The 18,269-nt window shown below is 44.4% G+C and overlaps 1 non-coding gene across 1 annotated transcript; it reads left to right on the top strand.

Annotated features, from left to right (window-relative positions):
• The first annotated feature begins 11,310 nt into the window (after positions 1 to 11,310).
• Trnat-ugu (transfer RNA threonine (anticodon UGU)) lies at positions 11,311 to 11,385 on the top strand. Its single transcript has one exon. It is a non-coding gene; the product is annotated as a tRNA-Thr (tRNA).
• The last annotated feature ends 6,884 nt before the right edge of the window (positions 11,386 to 18,269 follow it).

Here is an 18,269-nt window from a genome sequence, read left to right as displayed (position 1 = left end):
GAATTTTTTCCGACAGTGTGAATACAACTGCACAAGATTCAAAAATTTTAATTTCCTAAGAAATGTTCCATACTAGTGGTTACACTTCTTAATGTTCAATTTTCACTATAACATTCGTGTTTCGCAACATCACACCGTGGCGAAACACACAACGCACATTTGCATACCAAACTTTCAATACTATTTCAGTGTTACACTACTTCCTACCCATTCTTAAGATATAACAGTATTTGGCGAATCTTTTCTTCAGTAGTCTGGCATCTTTATATCATCTTCTATTACCATGAAAGTAAATTCCTTGCAACTTTCTGTGAGACGTAAGAACGTATGCTTTCGCTTTACTGCCATGTCGTCTTATAATGTACTAATATGATGCAATACTCAAAATATTCAATGTTTTGGCCTCTTTGCAACGGGCCTCGCTGGGTGTAGACTGAGGAAAGCCACTACAACATTGCCATAATATATCTGATACTTCAGCATTTAGTACTTCCTAAGACTCCCTAACCATTGGATTATGTTGCTTCAGGCTTTTACTCTTATATCTGTAACGCTCGTCCATGCTGATTTTTGTCTCATTTACCTTTATACAGCTGCCTATGAACCATCTTTATGCTTCTTCTATTGTCTTAGAGAACTTGTGTTGTAAATCCGCTTCATTGCGCCCACTGTCATTTGGGTACAAATATTGGCCTTTCTACTGCCGACCGGCCGCTGTGGTCGAGTGGTTCTAGGCACCTCAGTCCAGAGCCGCGCTGCTGCTGCGGTCGCAGGTTCGAATCCTGCCTCGGGCATGGATGCGTGTGATGTCCTTAGGTTAGTTAGGTTTAAGTAGTTCTACCCCCCCCCCCCCATGAACCATGGACCTTGCCGTTGGTGGGGAGGCTTGCGTGCCTCAGCGATACAGATGGCCGTACCGTAGGTGCAACCATAACGGAGGGGTATCTGTTGAGAGGCCAGACAAACATGTGGTTCCTGAAGAGGGGCAGCAGCCTTTTCAGTAGTTGCAGGGGCAACAGTCTGGATGATTGACTGATCTGACCTTGTAACATTAACCAAAACGGCCTTGCTGTGCTGGTACTGCGAACGGCTGAAAGCAAGGGGAAACTACAGCCGTAATTTTTCCCGAGGACATGCAGCTCTACTGTATGATTAAATGATGACGGCGTCCTCTTGGGTAAAATATTCCGGAGGTAAAATAGTCCCCCATTCGGATCTCCGGGCGGGGACTACTGAAGAGGACGTCGTTATCAGGAGAAAGAAAACTGGCGTTCTACGGATCGGAGCGTGGAATGTCAGATCACTTAATCGGGCAGGTAGGTTAGAAAATTTAAAAAGGGAAATGGATAGGTTAAAGTTAGATATAGTGGGAATTAGTGAAGTTCGGTGGCAGGAGGAACAAGACTTTTGGTCAGGTGATTACAGGGTTATAAATACAAAATCAAATAGGGGTAATGCAGGAGTAGGTTTAATAATGAATAAAAAAATAGGAGTGCGGGTTAGCTACTACAAACAGCATAGTGAACGCATTATTGTGGCCAAGATAGACACAAAGCCCATGCCTACTACAGTAGTACAAGTTTATATGCCAACTAGCTCTGCAGATGATGAAGAAATACACTCCTGGAAATTGAAATAAGAACACCGTGAATTCATTGTCCCAGGAAGGGGAAACTTTATTGACACATTCCTGGGGTCAGATACATCACATGATCACACTGACAGAACCACAGGCACATAGACACAGGCAACAGAGCATGCACAATGTCGGCACTAGTACAGTGTATATCCACCTTTCGCAGCAATGCAGGCTGCTATTCTCCCATGGAGACGATCGTAGAGATGCTGGATGTAGTCCTGTGGAACGGCTTGCCATGCCATTTCCACCTGGCGCCTCAGTTGGACCAGCGTTCGTGCTGGACGTGCAGACCGCGTGAGACGACGCTTCATCCAGTCCCAAACATGCTCAATGGGGGACAGATCCGGATATCTTGCTGGCCAGGGTAGTTGACTTACACCTTCTAGAGCACGTTGGGTGGCACGGGATACATGCGGACGTGCATTGTCCTGTTGGAACAGCAAGTTCCCTTGCCAGTCTAGGAATGGTAGAACGATGGGTTCGATGACGGTTTGGATGTACCGTGCACTATTCAGTGTCCCCTCGACGATCACCAGTGGTGTACGGCCAGTGTAGGAGATCGCTCCCCACACCATGATGCCGGGTGTTGGCCCTGTGTGCCTCGGTCGTATGCAGTCCTGATTGTGGCGCTCACCTGCACGGCGCCAAACACGCATACGACCATCATTGGCACCAAGGCAGAAGCGACTCTCATCGCTGAAGACGACACGTCTCCATTCGTCCCTCCATTCACGCCTGTCGCGACACCACTGGAGGCGGGCTGCACGATGTTGGGGCGTGAGCGGAAGACGGCCTAACGGTGTGCGGGACCGTAGCCCAGCTTCATGGAGACGGTTGCGAATGGTCCTCGCCGATACCCCAGGAGCAACAGTGTCCCTAATTTGCTGGGAAGTGGCGGTGCGGTCCCCTACGGCACTGCGTAGGATCCTACGGTCTTGGCGTGCATCCGTGCGTCGCTGCGGTCCGGTCGCAGGTCGACGGGCACGTGCACCTTCCGCCGACCACTGGCGACAACATCGATGTACTGTGGAGACCTCAGGCCCCACGTGTTGAGCAATTCGGCGGTACGTCCACCCGGCCTCCCGCATGCCCACTATACGCCCTCGCTCAAAGTCCGTCAACTGCACATGCGGTTCACGTCCACGCTGTCGCGGCATGCTACCAGTGTTAAAGACTGCGATGGAGCTCCGTATGCCACGGCAAACTGGCTGACACTGACGGCGGCGGTGCACAAATGCTGCGCAGCTAGCGCCATTCGACGGCCAACACCGCGGGTCCTGGTGTGTCCGCTGTGCTGTGCGTGTGATCATTGCTTGTACAGCCCTCTCGCAGTGTCCGGAGCAAGTATGGTGGGTCTCACACACCGGTGTCAATGTGTTCTTTTTTCCATTTCCAGGAGTGTAGATGAAATGTATGACGAGATAAAAGAAATTATTCAGGTAGTGAAGGGAGACGAAAATTTAATAGTCATGGGTGACTGGAATTCGTCAATAGGAAAAGGGAGAGAAGGAAACATAGTAGGTGAATATGGATTGGGGGAAGGAATGAAAGAGGAAGCCGCCTTGTAGAATTTTGCACAGAGCATAACTTAATCATAGCTAACACTTGGTTCAAGAATCATGAAAGGAGGCTGTATACATGGAAGAAGCCAGGAGATACTGACAAGTTTCAGATAGATTATATAATGGTAAGACAGAGATTTAGGAACCAGGTTTTAAATTGTAAGACATTTCCTGGGGCAGATGTGGACTCTGACCACAATCTATTGGTTATGAACTGCAGATTGAAACTGAAGAAACTGCAAAAAGGTGGGAATTTAAGGAGATGGGACCTGGATAAACTGAAAGAACCAGAGGTTGTAGAGAGTTTCAGGGAGAGCATAAGGGAACAATTGACAGGAATGGGGGAAAGAAATACAGTAGAAGAAGAATGGGTAGCTCTGAGGGATGAAGTGGTGAAGGCAGCAGACGATCAAGTAGGTAAAAAGACTAGGGCTAATAGAAATCCTTGGGTAACAGAAGAAATATTGAATTTAATTGATGAAAGGAGAAAATATAAAAATGCAGTAAATGAAGCAGGCAAAAAGGAATACAAACGTCTCAAAAATGAGATCGACAGGAAGTGCAAAATGGCTAAGCAGGGATGGCTAGAGGACAAATGTAAGGATGTAGAGGCTTGTCTCACTAGGGGTAAGACAGATACTGCCTACAGGAAAATTAAAGAGACCTTTGGAGAGAAGAGAACCACTTGTAAGAATATCAAGAGCTCAGATGGAAACCCAGTTCTAAGCAAAGAAGGGAAGGTAGAAAGGTGGAAGGAGTATATAGAGGGTTTATACAAGGGAGATGTACTTGAGGACAATATTATGGAAATGGAAGAGGATGTAGATGAAGACGAAATGGGAGATAAGATACTGCGTGAAGAGTTTGACAGAGCACTGAAAGACCTGAGTCGAAACAAGGCCCCGGGAGTAGACAACATTCCACTAGAACTACTGATGGCCTCGGGAGAGCCAGTCATGACAAAACTCTACCATCTGGTGAGCACGATGTATGAGACAGGCGAAATACCCTCAGACTTCAAGAAGAATATAATAATTCCAATCCCAAAGAAAGCAGGTGTTGACAGATGTGAAAATTACCGAACTATCAGTTTAATAAGTCACAGCTGCAAAATACTAACGCGAATTCTTTACAGACGAATGGAAAAACTGGTAGAAGCTGACCTCGGGGAAGATCAGTTTGGATTCCGTAGGAATGTTGGAACACGTGAGGCAATACTGACCTTACGACTTATCTTGGAAGAAAGATTAAGAAAAGGCAAACCTACGTTTCTAGCATTTGTAGACTTAGAGAAAGCTTTTGACAATGTTGACTGGAATACTCTCTTTCAAATTCTGAAGGTGGCAGGGGTAAAATACAGGGAACGAAAGGCTATTTACAATTTGTACAGAAACCAGATGGCAGTTATAAGAGTCGAGGGGCATGAAAGGGAAGCAGTGGTTGGGAAAGGAGTGAGACAGGGTTGTAGCCTCTCCCCGATGTTATTCAATCTGTATATTGAGCAAGCAGTAAAGGAAACAAAAGAAAAATTCGGAGTAGGTATTAAAATTCATGGAGAAGAAGTAAAAACTTTGAGGTTCGCCGATGACATTGTAATTCTGTCAGAGACAGCAAAGGACTTGGAAGAGCAGTTGAACGGAATGGACAGTGTCTTGAATGGAGGATATAAGATGAACATCAACAAAAGCAAAACGAGGATAATGGAATGTAGTCAAATTAAGTCGGGTGATGCTGAGGGAATTAGATTAGGAAATGAGACACTTAAAGTAGTAAAGGAGTTTTGCTATTTAGGGAGTAAAATAACCGATGATGGTCGAAGTAGAGAGGATATAAAATGTAGACTGGCAATGGCAAGGAAAGCGTTTCTCAAGAAGAGAAATTTGTTAACATCGAGTATAGATTTAGGTGTCAGGAAGTCGTTTCTGAAAGTATTTGTATGGAGTGTAGCCATGTATGGAAGTGAGACATGGACGATAACTAGTTTGGACAAGAAGAGAATAGAAGCTTTCGAAATGTGGTGCTACAGAAGAATGCTGAAGATAAGGTGGGTAGATCACGTAACTAATGAGGAGGTATTGAATAGGATTGGGGAGAAGAGAAGTTTGTGGCACAACTTGACTAGAAGAAGGGATCGGTTGGTAGGACATGTTTTGAGGCATCAAGGGATCACAAATTTAGCATTGGAGGGCAGCGTGGAGGGTAAAAATCGTAGAGGGAGACCAAGAGATCAATACACTAAGCAGATTCAGAAGGATGTAGGTTGCAGTAGGTACTGGGAGATGAAGCAGCTTGCACAGGATAGAGTAGCATGGAGAGCTGCATCAAACCAGTCTCAGGACTGAAGACCACAACAACAACAACAAGTAGTTCTAAGTTCTAGGGGACTGGTGACGTGAGATGTTAAGTCCCATAATGCTCAGAGCCATTTGAACCACCTTCTGCTGGCAAGTGATACGTGAATTCATTAACAAGAGTAACACAGTGTCATGAGTTTACCCATGACTATGTGTACTGCATGGTGAAAAGTAAGTTTTATCTTCGTGACATGTTTGTATTTCTGTTGACTGCTTACTATTTAAATCAGTTGTAGGGAACTCCTCAGGTACCATATTTGTATAATTTACTATGAAGTGATCGTCACTGATCAGGTTATAGTTTATAGATAGGTCTAGAAACAGCCCACAACTTAATCCATCTTGGTATATAGGACTCAGGGCTTCTTCAATACAGCTCTTTTACCTGACGCCATTTTGAGCACTAACTATTACTTTTTGTCCCAAAACGTAGATTGCTTATCATGCATGATTTATTTGTATTTTGTGGTATATTGATTGGGACATATCCCAGGTTAGCATCCTGATTCGTCACATGCGAATATATGTTATTATCATAGGCTCTGAAAAGAATCCGTTTCAAATGAGCTACATTTACATGTACATCTACATGGTTACTCTGCATTTCACTCTTCAGTGCCTGGCAGAGGGTTCATCGAACCATTTTTAGCCGGCCAAAGTGGCCGTGCGGTTAAAGGCGCTGCAGTCTGGAACCGCAAGACCGCTACGGTCGCCGGTTCGAATCCTGCCTCGGGCATGGATGTTTGTGATGTCCTTAGGTTAGTTAGGTTTAACTAGTTCTAAGTTCTAGGGGACTAATGACCTCAGCAGTTGAGTCCCATAGTGCTCAGAGCCATTTGAACCATTTTTGAACCATTTTTATACTACTTCTGTACCATTCCACTCTCGAATGGCGAGTGGGAAAAAGGAACACCTAAATCTTTCCGTTCGATCTCTGATTTCTCTTATTTTATTATGATGATCGTTTCTCCCTACGTAGATCGGTGTCAACAAAGTATTTTCGCATACTTTCGTACGCTGATCAACTGAGCTTATTCAGGCATATATTTTTAGCTATTTCCAAAACTAAAAGAAAAAGATTTTAATTTTCTTCTGAAGTTTTGTACCTCCTTGCACCGCGTGCACCTCACAGCAGGAGTTCCCGGCCGCCTCTCCAGCCCCTCTACCACCGAAATCCCGTGACGGTTACGAACAGCTTAAAATCTTATACGGCGATGGAAGTTGGCGGAACGAGTGACTGCTAATGCAAAGTCGATAACGCCCCGCGCGAGCGAAAAATTGCCTGCGGCAGGGTCTTCAGTGCAGACGTACGGCTGCAGGAAACCCTGCTGGCAGGGGTCTGGAGAGGGGGTAGCGAGCAGGGGATGAATGGTGGCCGCTACCAGCAATCAGTCACGCACAACTTCTCCCTGCCGTAGCTCGACAAATCTCTCCCCCTCTGCTTTTCCCATTCATACTTTTCTCATTACGTCATTCGATCGCCTCCATGCTGTCCCCCATCACTCCCTATCGAGAGCCTATCGTTTCATCTCAGTGTACGTACCTAAATGGGATAAATCAGAACCTTCGATAACATCTATTGACTTTGGCCAATGACGTCGTAACATGACTTCAAAAAGGCAACTGTTTCAGTGGTGCACAAATATAAATGTAACCTACAACAGTTATTCTTATTAATAAATGTTGATATTAACAGGACAACTGCCGGAAATTGAGGATTTCGGATGGAGGGACAAACTGAAACAGCAACTCCAAAATCAGGGTAACTTCAAAACATCAGAATGGAAGAACCGTATTATAAGCGATGCAATGCCTAGTTTCAAAGACGAAAAAGCTCATTACCATGGTCCAACTTTTACAGCTACGGAGAACATCATTTGGGCAACATAGCTCTATTTAAAACGCAGATGTTAATACAAAAAAGGCAAACTCGGTAGCCATACAGAAGGCCAAAAAGCGATACCAATAATACGTGTTCCTTGAAGTCAGGGACATTTCACTTTGTCCCCCACTACCGTTTAGTGGAAAAACATACCACCTAGTCGAATATCGGACCAGATTTAGATTCAGGACTGACTTGCGTATAGAAATCAACACGTCACTCTTGTTGTTGTTGTTGTGGTCTTCAGTCCTGAGACTGGTTTGATGCAGCTCTCCATGCTACTCTATCCTGTGCAAGCTTCTTCATCTCCCAGTACCTACTGCAGCCTACATCCTTCTGAATCTGCTTAGTGTATTCATCTCTTTGTCTCCCTCTATGGTTTTTACCCTCCACGCTGCCCTCCAATACTAAATTGGTGATCCCTCGATGTCTCAGAACATGTCCTATCAACCGATCCCTTCTTCTAGTCAAGTTTTGCCACAAGCTCCTCTTCTCCCCAGTTCTATTCAATAACTCCTCATTAGTTATGTGATCTACCCATCTAATCTTCAGCATTCTTCTGTAGCACCACATTTCGAAAGCTTCTATTCTCTTTTTGTCCAAACAATTTATCGTCCACGTTTCACTTCCATACATGGCTACACTCCATACAAATACTTTCAGAAACGACTTCCTGACATTTAAATCTATACCCGAAGTTAACAAATTTTTCTTCTTCAGAAACGCTTTCCTTGCCATTGCCAGTCTACATTTAATATCCTCTCTACTTCGACCATCATCAGTTATTCTGCTCCCCAAATAGCAAAACTCCTTTACTACTTTAAGTGTCTCATTTCCTGATATAATTCCCTCAGCATCACCCGACTTAATTCGACTACATTCCATTATCCTCGTTTTGCTTTTGTTCATGTTCATCTTATACCCCCCTTTCAAGACACTGTCTATTCCGTTCAACTGCTCTTCCAAGTCCTTTGCTGTCTCTGACAGAATTACAATGTCAATGTTAATGGAACTAAATATAAAGATGTGAAGATAATTTCCATAGCAACCCAAAGATGTGTGATAGGACCGTTTCTGTTTACTACATACATAAATGATCTAGTACAAAGCGCAGATTGCTCCTTCAGACTGTTAGCAGATGATGCAGTTTTCTATGAGAAAGTAGCAAGGCCAGAAGACAGTACCGATTTGTAAAGCGATCTGCAGAGGATTCATGAATAGTGCAGGCTCTTGCAGTTGACCCTAAACGAAAATAAATTAACACATTGCGCATATACAGGAAAGGAATGCACTACTGTACAACTACACTATCGATGACAAACTGCTGCAAACAGTATCTACAGTAAAATATCTAAGAGTAACCATCCAGAGAGACCTTAAGCAGAATAACGACATAGAAGACGCAGTATACCCTGTTATGCCAAAATCCCCGCAGGAATGGAGTGACCTGAATATTCCAGTAAGATATTGGTGAGGTGGTCAATCTTTTATCGTACTTACTCAACATGTGCGCCGACTTGAAATCGGCCGTCTTGAATCTAAGTCAGTTTTTTAAATGGAAATATGGTCGTGTGAAATATAGTATAAAATTACCATTTTCTGAAGTTCATTCTTGTCAACACATTCTAGGTTATGGTTCAAAAGTTACAACAAATTTTGGTTGGAATTGAAGTTTGGACTGCTCTGGATAAAGGACAGTCATTTAATATGTTCTGAATCGAGTCCCTTTCGGTCAATGGACATTTGAAGGCGCCCAATCCACTCTTCATGAACTCGTAGAAGTATTTCCGCAGAAATGCTCGCACGTGCTTCTTGAGTCAGCTGCTTGAGATGGTGTCTATTTCTTATTTTCTCTACATTTACGAATTGCTTTAAATGATCCTAATGACAAAAGTCATATCACTTGACCACGTCAGGCAAACCAGTGACCAGGTAACTGACCATCTAACCACTGACGAACAACTACTCCGTTGTTTGGTAGAGCCCTGTCCTGTTGAAAGTAGTAGGGAAAGCTGCGATCTTCATTTGGAACTAAGCGAAACACTGGATGGAACCTTCCAAGATAGTTGGTGACGTAAAGGTTATGGTGTGGCTTGGAAGATTCCATCCACTGTGGATTCTGGTCATTCCAGTATCTGTAGTTGTGACAGTTGACATCACAAATGACAACGAATTCTGCCTCACCGCTGAAGCCGATACCTTGTGCAAAAGAGGGATCTTGTTGAATTTTCTCTAGAGCTCACTTATAAATCTGCATATGTGGGTCTTTGTCATCCTCTGCTAGGTATTGGAGTAGCTGGATCCTGAATGTGTGTCATTGATAAGCATGAAGGGTTCGTACGATCGATGACTGGCTGATTCCACATTTTGCTGACAAATTTTATGTGCTACGGTGTGGGCTCTTCATGAAATACCCCGAAACCATTGTTGAGGTTGTCTCGTCAGTAGTACTTTTTGAACGGCCACTCCGCACCTTGTCAGCCACAGTCCCAGTTTCACTGAATTTGGAAATTAAGCACCTGACAGTGTGGGGTGAAATTGGAGGTCTTCTTGGGTGCCGGTTGTTAAAATCTGTCGCTGTGATAAGGAAACTCCCTTCACCAGTCATCGAAATAACCTCAGTTCTTTCCTCCTTGGTCAAATCCATGTCCAGTTACCAGCAACAAAAAATGTGTTGTAACTTTTGAACCATAACTGCTACTTCGAATCTGTTTTCCGGAAAGAGCTCGTGAGAGAATACTAGTGTTATTTGGTATATCACACGACCCTTTACCATTAAAAGAAACTTAGATTCAATATGGCTGATTTTAAGATGGGGACAATGTTTGGCGTATGCCGTAAAGGATAGACAATCTCACGCTTCCTTACTGGAATATTCAGGTTTCCATATCACTGGAGTGTTTTTGACGTAACATGGTATACTGCGACTGTTGATTCAACCTGTAGAAGGAAAAGCTGCTGCCAGACTGAGATTCATAGAAACGGCGCCTGGGTTTGGACTGGGGTCTGCAGTCTCCCTGCTGCCGCCGTCGGGGCGATCCTCGATCTCTGGGACCAGGCTGAGTGCAGGGTTCCAAGCCTGACTAAGTTGAAGGCGGCTGTCTTCATTAATTAGATCGTCATGTAGTCCGATTTCGATGGCCTCTTTAGTAACGCAGTCCCAGAAGTAGGACTGACAGAGTGTTTTTGTTTTTTCTTAGTCCATTGTATGGCCAGTCTTTATACAATGGTCAGCCACGGCTGATTTAGTGGCCTGGCGTAATCCGGTACGGCGCTTGTGCTCACGGCACCCCTCTTCTCCAGTGCGGACTGTCTCCCCAACGTATGATTTTCCGCACTGACATTGAATTTGATAAACGCCTGGTTTTCGAAGGCCTAGGTCATCTTTCACTGAACCCAGTAGAGTCAAGGTTTTTACAGGGGATCAGAATACACATTTCCCCAGGAAACACCTCACGAAACACCTCAAGAAAGCAGGAGATCCCGGGTTCGAGTCCCGGCCGGGGCACACATTTTCAACATGTCCCCAATGAAGTACATCAACGCCTGTTTGCAGCTAGGGTGTCCATTTAATTATCATTTCATTTCTAGCAAAGCTGCATGGTCATCCACGGTAACTGTTCTTTCGGGAACAGATACTACCGTCATATATAGTTAAAATACGGCTTCCCGGCCATTGACCTTCTTGTGCGAAAGCACACGCTATGCCCGAACTCGTACGGGACTTGGTAGATTAATCTGCCACGAGTAATGAGTATGATGGGCAAACATCTATTAGGCGCACTACGAATGTAGTGGTGTGGACATGTTGGGAATGTGGATATCACGGGGAGCGTGCAAGGGATAAGTCCCTGCAGACGCACTATCCTCTGTGCCCGCGGTGGCTCAGATGGATAGAGCGTCTGCCATGTAAGCAGGAGATCCCGGGTTCGAGTCCCGGCCGGGGCACACATTTTCAACATGTCCCCAATGAAGTACATCAACGCCTGTTTGCAGCTAGGGTGTCCATTTAATTATCACCTCAAGAAAACTCTTCCTCTTTTAATTTCTTTCAACTTTTGGCCTCTAATCAATGTCATGAATGCAACTGGTATATGATATAAGTACATCCATCCTGGAGGATGTAAATGCAGACCATAAAAAGCAATGAACGCAGATATTTTCGTCGTATTTCTAACGTCCAACGACCCCGACAACCACATCCATATTCTGTCCACATATCACGCGCCGTCGTGTGAATATGCCTGAAATATGCAACACCCGCGTAGCTCTGACTAAGCTCATAATGGGGGAAAACTAAAAATCCTTTAGCTATGGTATGTTGATCAATTAATAATCAGAGTTCAAAAAAATGGTTCAAATGGCTCTGAGCACTATGGGACTCAACTGCTGAGGTCATTAGTCCCCTAGAACTTAGAACTAGTTAAACCTAACTAACCTAAGGACATCACAAATATCCATGCCCGAGGCGGGATTCGAACCTGCGACCGTAGCGGTCTTGCGGTTCCAGACTGCAGCGCCTTTAACCGCACGGCCACTTCGGCCGGCTATAATCAGAGTTAATTACACCGTTTTGGGAAGGTGGATGCTTATATACTGGCATGGCTTACGTAAGGGTATAAGAGTTTGGGATAGTTTTACAAATGATAGTTCGCAAATCCAAATAGCGTCCCTTTATTTTTTATTTCAGACCTCTGCAAAACATATAAGCCGTAGTTGATCTTCTTTCGGCACACAAATGTGAGGTGAAAAGCGTATTCTTGTCCAGAATTTCGGTAGGTATCCTTCATTAGAAAGCCAATCAAAATTATCTAGCTTCTCCAGACAATCGCCATCCGCTGTAACAAAAGCGAGCATCTTAACATCTTATAGATGATGAATGACCACCTTCAGAGACCCTGCTGTCTTTCACGTAGGAATAAAGGGGGTCTGAGCTTAGGATCGTAGACGGATTGTGTGATCGACAACAAAGAGTCGGATGATGAAGGAGGTCCCGGGTTGTTCCAGGGGGTGGGGGGTGGGGCGATTCTAGCGGGCGGAGGGATGGGGGTGAGCAGGCACGATGGGGTTTCACAGGACGGCCGCTCTGGGATTACTGCAGCGGGCAGATGCTGTCGGCCACCGACATTTTTATCTCCGTATTACGGATGAAAAATTGGAAATTGCGGGTTTTCAATGGAAGCCTGTATGAAATCCACCGTATGCGTTATTAGCGCTCTCTAGGGAAAACATTCCGAACCAGTAAAAATAAAGGTACACACACAGCCTTAAAAAATTCGTGCTTTCATTTTCTTTTAATAAAAACCAACGCAACTCTCAAAAATATTTCACATTTACATTAGTATAGGGGATGAGGCAACAGAGCCTCTGATACATTACATGTTAAATCAGTGTTATGTTCACTGTAAACTGAACCGATATACTGTAACACAAAATTTTTAACTCAAATGCATTCCTATTATACGAGTCGGTGTCTGCGACTGCCATACGAATTTGATAACGCGTTTGCTGCTGCGGTGGACTTACCAATGCGTACCACATTAACATTTCCAACAATGAGTGACAGTCACCGACATTAATGACACTGACCACCCTTTCCTTGATATTAAAAACGTTCGTTATATTTAATACTACATAGAAGGCCAAAGTTTATGTGATGGACTTATAAGATGAATTTCAAATTTACTATTATTATTTTTTTCCAAAACTTGTCCATTGTTGGTTAGGTAACAACAAAAATACCTGCGTGGTTCTAGAGTTCTTCCTTAACAAAAATAATGTTCACAGTAACATATGTATATTATCTTGTGTTAGTATTATCCGGTTCTCTGTAAGAAAAACATTCATCCTGTGCTATTAATTATCATAATGTAAATCAACTATAGTAATACACTCAACTATAATAATACACTCATATAACGACTTCCACCACCGCAACCTTGGTTTTTCTGCCGGGCCATTTGGAGCGGTGCAAGTTTACCACTGCATCATCTCAGATTCTTATTGGGTGATTGAATGTCTGCCATACATGTTTTAGTTTCTTATTAGGCAGAACCTAACTGTACCGCATTCTGTTCCTGATTACAACATCTTGTGTGTGCGTTGCACTCAATATTTCTCGTGTTATCCTTTGCTTTTGTTTGCATTAGTTTTTCGCTTTCGACATAATTCAAATTCAGATTTGTTTCATCTCGTCATGTAATTAGCATCCTACTTCTGATTTCAGCTGTGTTGCTTCTTGTCATTAACAACGCTTAGTTGTCTTAGTGACAAGGTAGATAGTTACTATGCTAGGCACTATGATGTAGCTAAAATATTTTACGTCGAAGTGCATATTTTTTAGAATCAACTCTCACAGGAAAGTATAAACTCAAATGTTTTTCCTCTTCCTTTCCTGTAATTTAAAATGACCACAGCGAAATTAAGTAACGGAGACCTAACAAACCCTGGAGTTCATTCTGCAGTGCTGTGTAAATAAATCAAGCAGCTGGCGTTTTCCAAGCGTAATTGTTAATTTATTACTATTTATTGTTCATAGGCGTTTTTCTGTAGCTTATTTTCAATAATTTTTGAATGATGGAGTAGGAAGACAGAAACATTAGGTGGTCACCACACGTAATATTCGTATTTGCCTTAACTATACATCTTTGAAATATCAGTCTGCCTGCGTCGCTGAGTGGTAACGTGCTTGCATCCCACGCAATGGACCCGGGCTCGACTCCCGGCCGGGTTGGAAATTTTCTTCGCTCGTGGACTGGGTGTTGTGTTTTCCTCATCATCATTTCCTCCTCCTCACCGACGCGTAAGTCATCCAATGTGGCGTCGACTGAATTAACACTTGCACTTAGCGGCCAAACTCCCGCAGCTGGAGCCTCCCGGCCAACAATGCCACACGGTCATTTCATTTCATTTCGGGACATCAGCAGGTTATCCATTCAGAAAAGCTGATAGTTATAAATCTACGTCCAGTGTCATAATTTTCGACATATCCGCATTGTGTCTATGCGGGGGGGGGGGGGGGGGGCGGTTCATTTTGTTGAGATTAACTGGTATATGGTATATAAAGTCTCTCTGTTGTGTGTGGATGCAGGAGTATTGATACTGTACAGCCACTGTAGGCAGATATTAAGGCTGGGCTACAAGCTGACGTAGTTGTTATGACTCAGAAAATAATATAATCATTCGTCCTTCAGTGCCGTTACACTACACCTCAATAATTCTCATCTGATGGATTAAATGAATAACATTCTGTACAGTTGTAAAAACGATACATAAAAAATTTACACCACGATCATGTTGAAAATTCTATTGTTATTTCAGGCTCTCTCTGTCTAAGGAATTCTGTTAGTCGAAAAGCTCTTCAACATAGATGCTCATCGTTTTTATTGTCAAAGCATCAGCAGCGGCTATGTTGTAATGATTAAAAGCAGATGATGCCTGTCCTTTCAGTATTTATAAATTGACAGTTATGCTTAAGGATGATTTATTCCAGACAGTACTGTCAGTAGTTGGTGGTCCTTGTTCTATGTTCTGATGGCAACTGCTTCTTCTTTCATGTCCGCAGAAGCTGGAAACGAACTTACATTGCACATATTCACTGGATTCAACTTCCCCACAACTTTTTGAGCCAACGTTTTCCGCCCTTTTTGATTTGGAACATTGCGTTATTCTTAACTTGTGAACTCTTTCAGTGGGTTGTTAGGTTTTGTTGCCGTCTTTTCATTTGTGTTCTACTGTTTTGAGGATAGTACCAATGACGGAGTTCTTATGAAAAACATTTTATAAGCCCATAATGATTAGAAAACGTGTTGCGTAATCATAATGTTTACAGAATAAGAACTGGAGAGACTCCAAACCGATTAATCGCGTCTGGTGAACTAGCTTTTCACTTCCCAGTAAACGTCAGAAAGAAGAAAAGGTTGTGACAGTTTTTGATTTATGATATTTGGTTTGCAGCTGATGCGTGTGATTATTATTAATAGCTACGCTCTAGACCCTAAACACAGCTACAGCAATGGAATAAAACTCATTGACATATACATTTGATAGTCTGCTCCTTGGTGGCTACGTCTTTCAGGCATCAGCACCAGACACATTTGCGCCCTCTCAAGGAACATATCGGCTGGTGAAACAACTTCTTCGTGCTGGGAATACAACTACAACTTAAGATCATTGTAAAAAAATTAAGTCGATATTGTGTTCTCATATCCACTGAATAACCTAAGTGATTTTCAGTTATGGTTTGACATCGGGTTACTTTCGAGACCATGGAACTCGTTCCATGCGGAAATTGCAACTATTTTCATCTTTAACATTGCGATTTATCTGTTCTAGCCACCACTGGGGCAGTATGGGGCAGACGAATGCCTTAGATTTCCGCTAGTTCTGAGGTAATAGACACGCCGTAAACTAAGCGTTTGGCCTTTGTTCCAGTCGAATGATTCAAATGTCTCTGTGCACTATGAGACTTAACTTCTGAGGTCATCAGTCCCCTAGAACTTAGAACTACTTAAACGTAACTAACCTAAGGACATTACACACATCCACGTCCGAGGCAGGATTCGAACCTGAGACCGTAGAGGTCGCGTGGCTCCAGACTGAAACGCCTAGAACCGCTTTGCCACCTCGGCCGGCTGTTCCAGTCAATTGTGGCAAATTTTGTACCTATTCTGCGACAGATCTTCCATCAGCCAGATCGAAAATCATCAAGGATAACATAGGAACACGTCTCGATAACAAGTTCTCTGGCTTTCTGCTGTACCATACACTGTTAGTTCGAAAACTCTGCGATACTCCAAAGTTGGTAATTAAATTTTCTGCTTTCTTGTTTCATGTATGTTTCTGCCCCAAGCCTCCTAATATGATGACTTAGTTTTTGCTTGCACTTCTGCACACATATATTTAGGCCTACTTTCTTTCAGAGCCACTGTTTGATGTATCTTATGCTTTCTAGAAGTTTTACCATTCCGTTTTAAGACATAAATATTGCGTGATGATCCCTGTCGTTGAACTTGATAGTTATTCCACATTCTTGTTTCAGGTGTGCTGGCAGCGTTCATTAGGTCAGTGAATGAAATGTATGGTGATGATATTTGAACCATGTGGTGCTCAATTACGTAATTACTGAAACTGCTTACATTCGTTGAGTGAAAAATGCAAAACAAATAAAAAGGTACATGCGAATTGTGGCGGCTCAACAAAATTAATTTTGACATATGAAATATTTCCCGTTTTCTGCTGCGCACTGAATTTATTAGCATGTTATTTACATACAAGATGGGTCTTACGGGACGGCGGATCAATAATACACTCCTGGAAATTGAAACAAGAACACCGTGAATTCATTGTCCCAGGAAGGGGAAACTTTATTGACACATTCCTGGGGTCAGATACATAACATGATCACACTGACAGAACCACAGGCACATAGACACCGGCAACAGAGCATGCACAATGTCGGCACTAGTACAGTGTATATCCACCTTTCGCAGCAATGCAGGCTGCTATTCTCCCATGGAGACGATCGTAGAGATGCTGGATGTAGTCCTGTGGAACGGCTTGCCATGCCATTTCCACCTGGCGCCTCAGTTGGACCAGCGTTCGTGCTGGACGTGCAGACCGCGTGAGACGACACTTCATCCAGTCCCAAACATGCTCAATGGGGGACAGATCCGGAGATCTTGCTGGCCAGGGTAGTTGACTTACACCTTCTAGAGCACGTTGGGTGGCACGGGATACATGCGGACGTGCATTGTCCTGTTGGAACAGCAAGTTCCCTTGCCGGTCTAGGAATGGTAGAACGATGGGTTCGATGACGGTTTGGATGTACCGTGCACTATTCAGTGTCCCCTCGACGATCACCAGTGGTGTACGGCCAGTGTAGGAGATCGCTCCCCACACCATGATGCCGGGTGTTGGCCCTGTGTGCCTCGGTCGTATGCAGTCCTGATTGTGGCGCTCACCTGCACGGCGCCAAACACGCATACGACCATCATTGGCACCAAGGCAGAAGCGACTCTCATCGCTGAAGACGACACGTCTCCATTCGTCCCTCCATTCACGCCTGTCGCGACACCACTGGAGGCGGGCTGCACGATGTTGGGGCGTGAGCGGAAGACGGCCTAACGGTGTGCGGGACCGTAGCCCAGCTTCATGGAGACGGTTGCGAATGGTCCCCGCCGATACCCCAGGAGCAACAGTGTCCCTAATTTGCTGGGAAGTGGCGGTGCGGTCCCCTACGGCACTGCGTAGGATCCTACGGTCTTGGCGTGCATCCGTGCGTCGCTGCGGTCCGGTCCCAGGTCGACGGGCACGTGCACCTTCCGCCGACCACTGGCGACAACATCGATGTACTGTGGAGACCTCACGCCCCACGTGTTGAGCAATTCGGCGGTACGTCCACCCGGTCTCCCGCATGCCCACTATACGCCCTCGCTCAAAGTCCGTCAACTGCACATACGGTTCACGTCCACGCTGTCGCGGCATGCTACCAGTGTTAAAGACTGCGATGGAGCTCCGTATGCCACGGCAAACTGGCTGACACTGACGGCGGCGGTGCACAAATGCTGCGCAGCTAGCGCCATTCGACGGCCAACACCGCGGTTCCTGGTGTGTCCGCTGTGCCGTGCGTGTGATCATTGCTTGTACAGCCCTCTCGCAGTGTCCGGAGCAAGTATGGTGGGTCTGACACACCGGTGTCAATGTGTTCTTTTCTCCATTTCCAGGAGTGTAGAAATGGTCGTTGTTTCGTTGTGTCGTTACAAAAAGATACTTATATTTTCCGTGCGTGTTTTGCACCTATCTCCGCCGTTTGCAAGAACCCGGAAACGATT

This window comes from Schistocerca nitens, chromosome 1 (genome assembly GCF_023898315.1).
Source record: "Schistocerca nitens isolate TAMUIC-IGC-003100 chromosome 1, iqSchNite1.1, whole genome shotgun sequence".
NCBI lineage: Eukaryota > Metazoa > Arthropoda > Insecta > Orthoptera > Acrididae > Schistocerca > Schistocerca nitens.
This window is presented reverse-complemented; position numbering and strand designations above follow the sequence as displayed.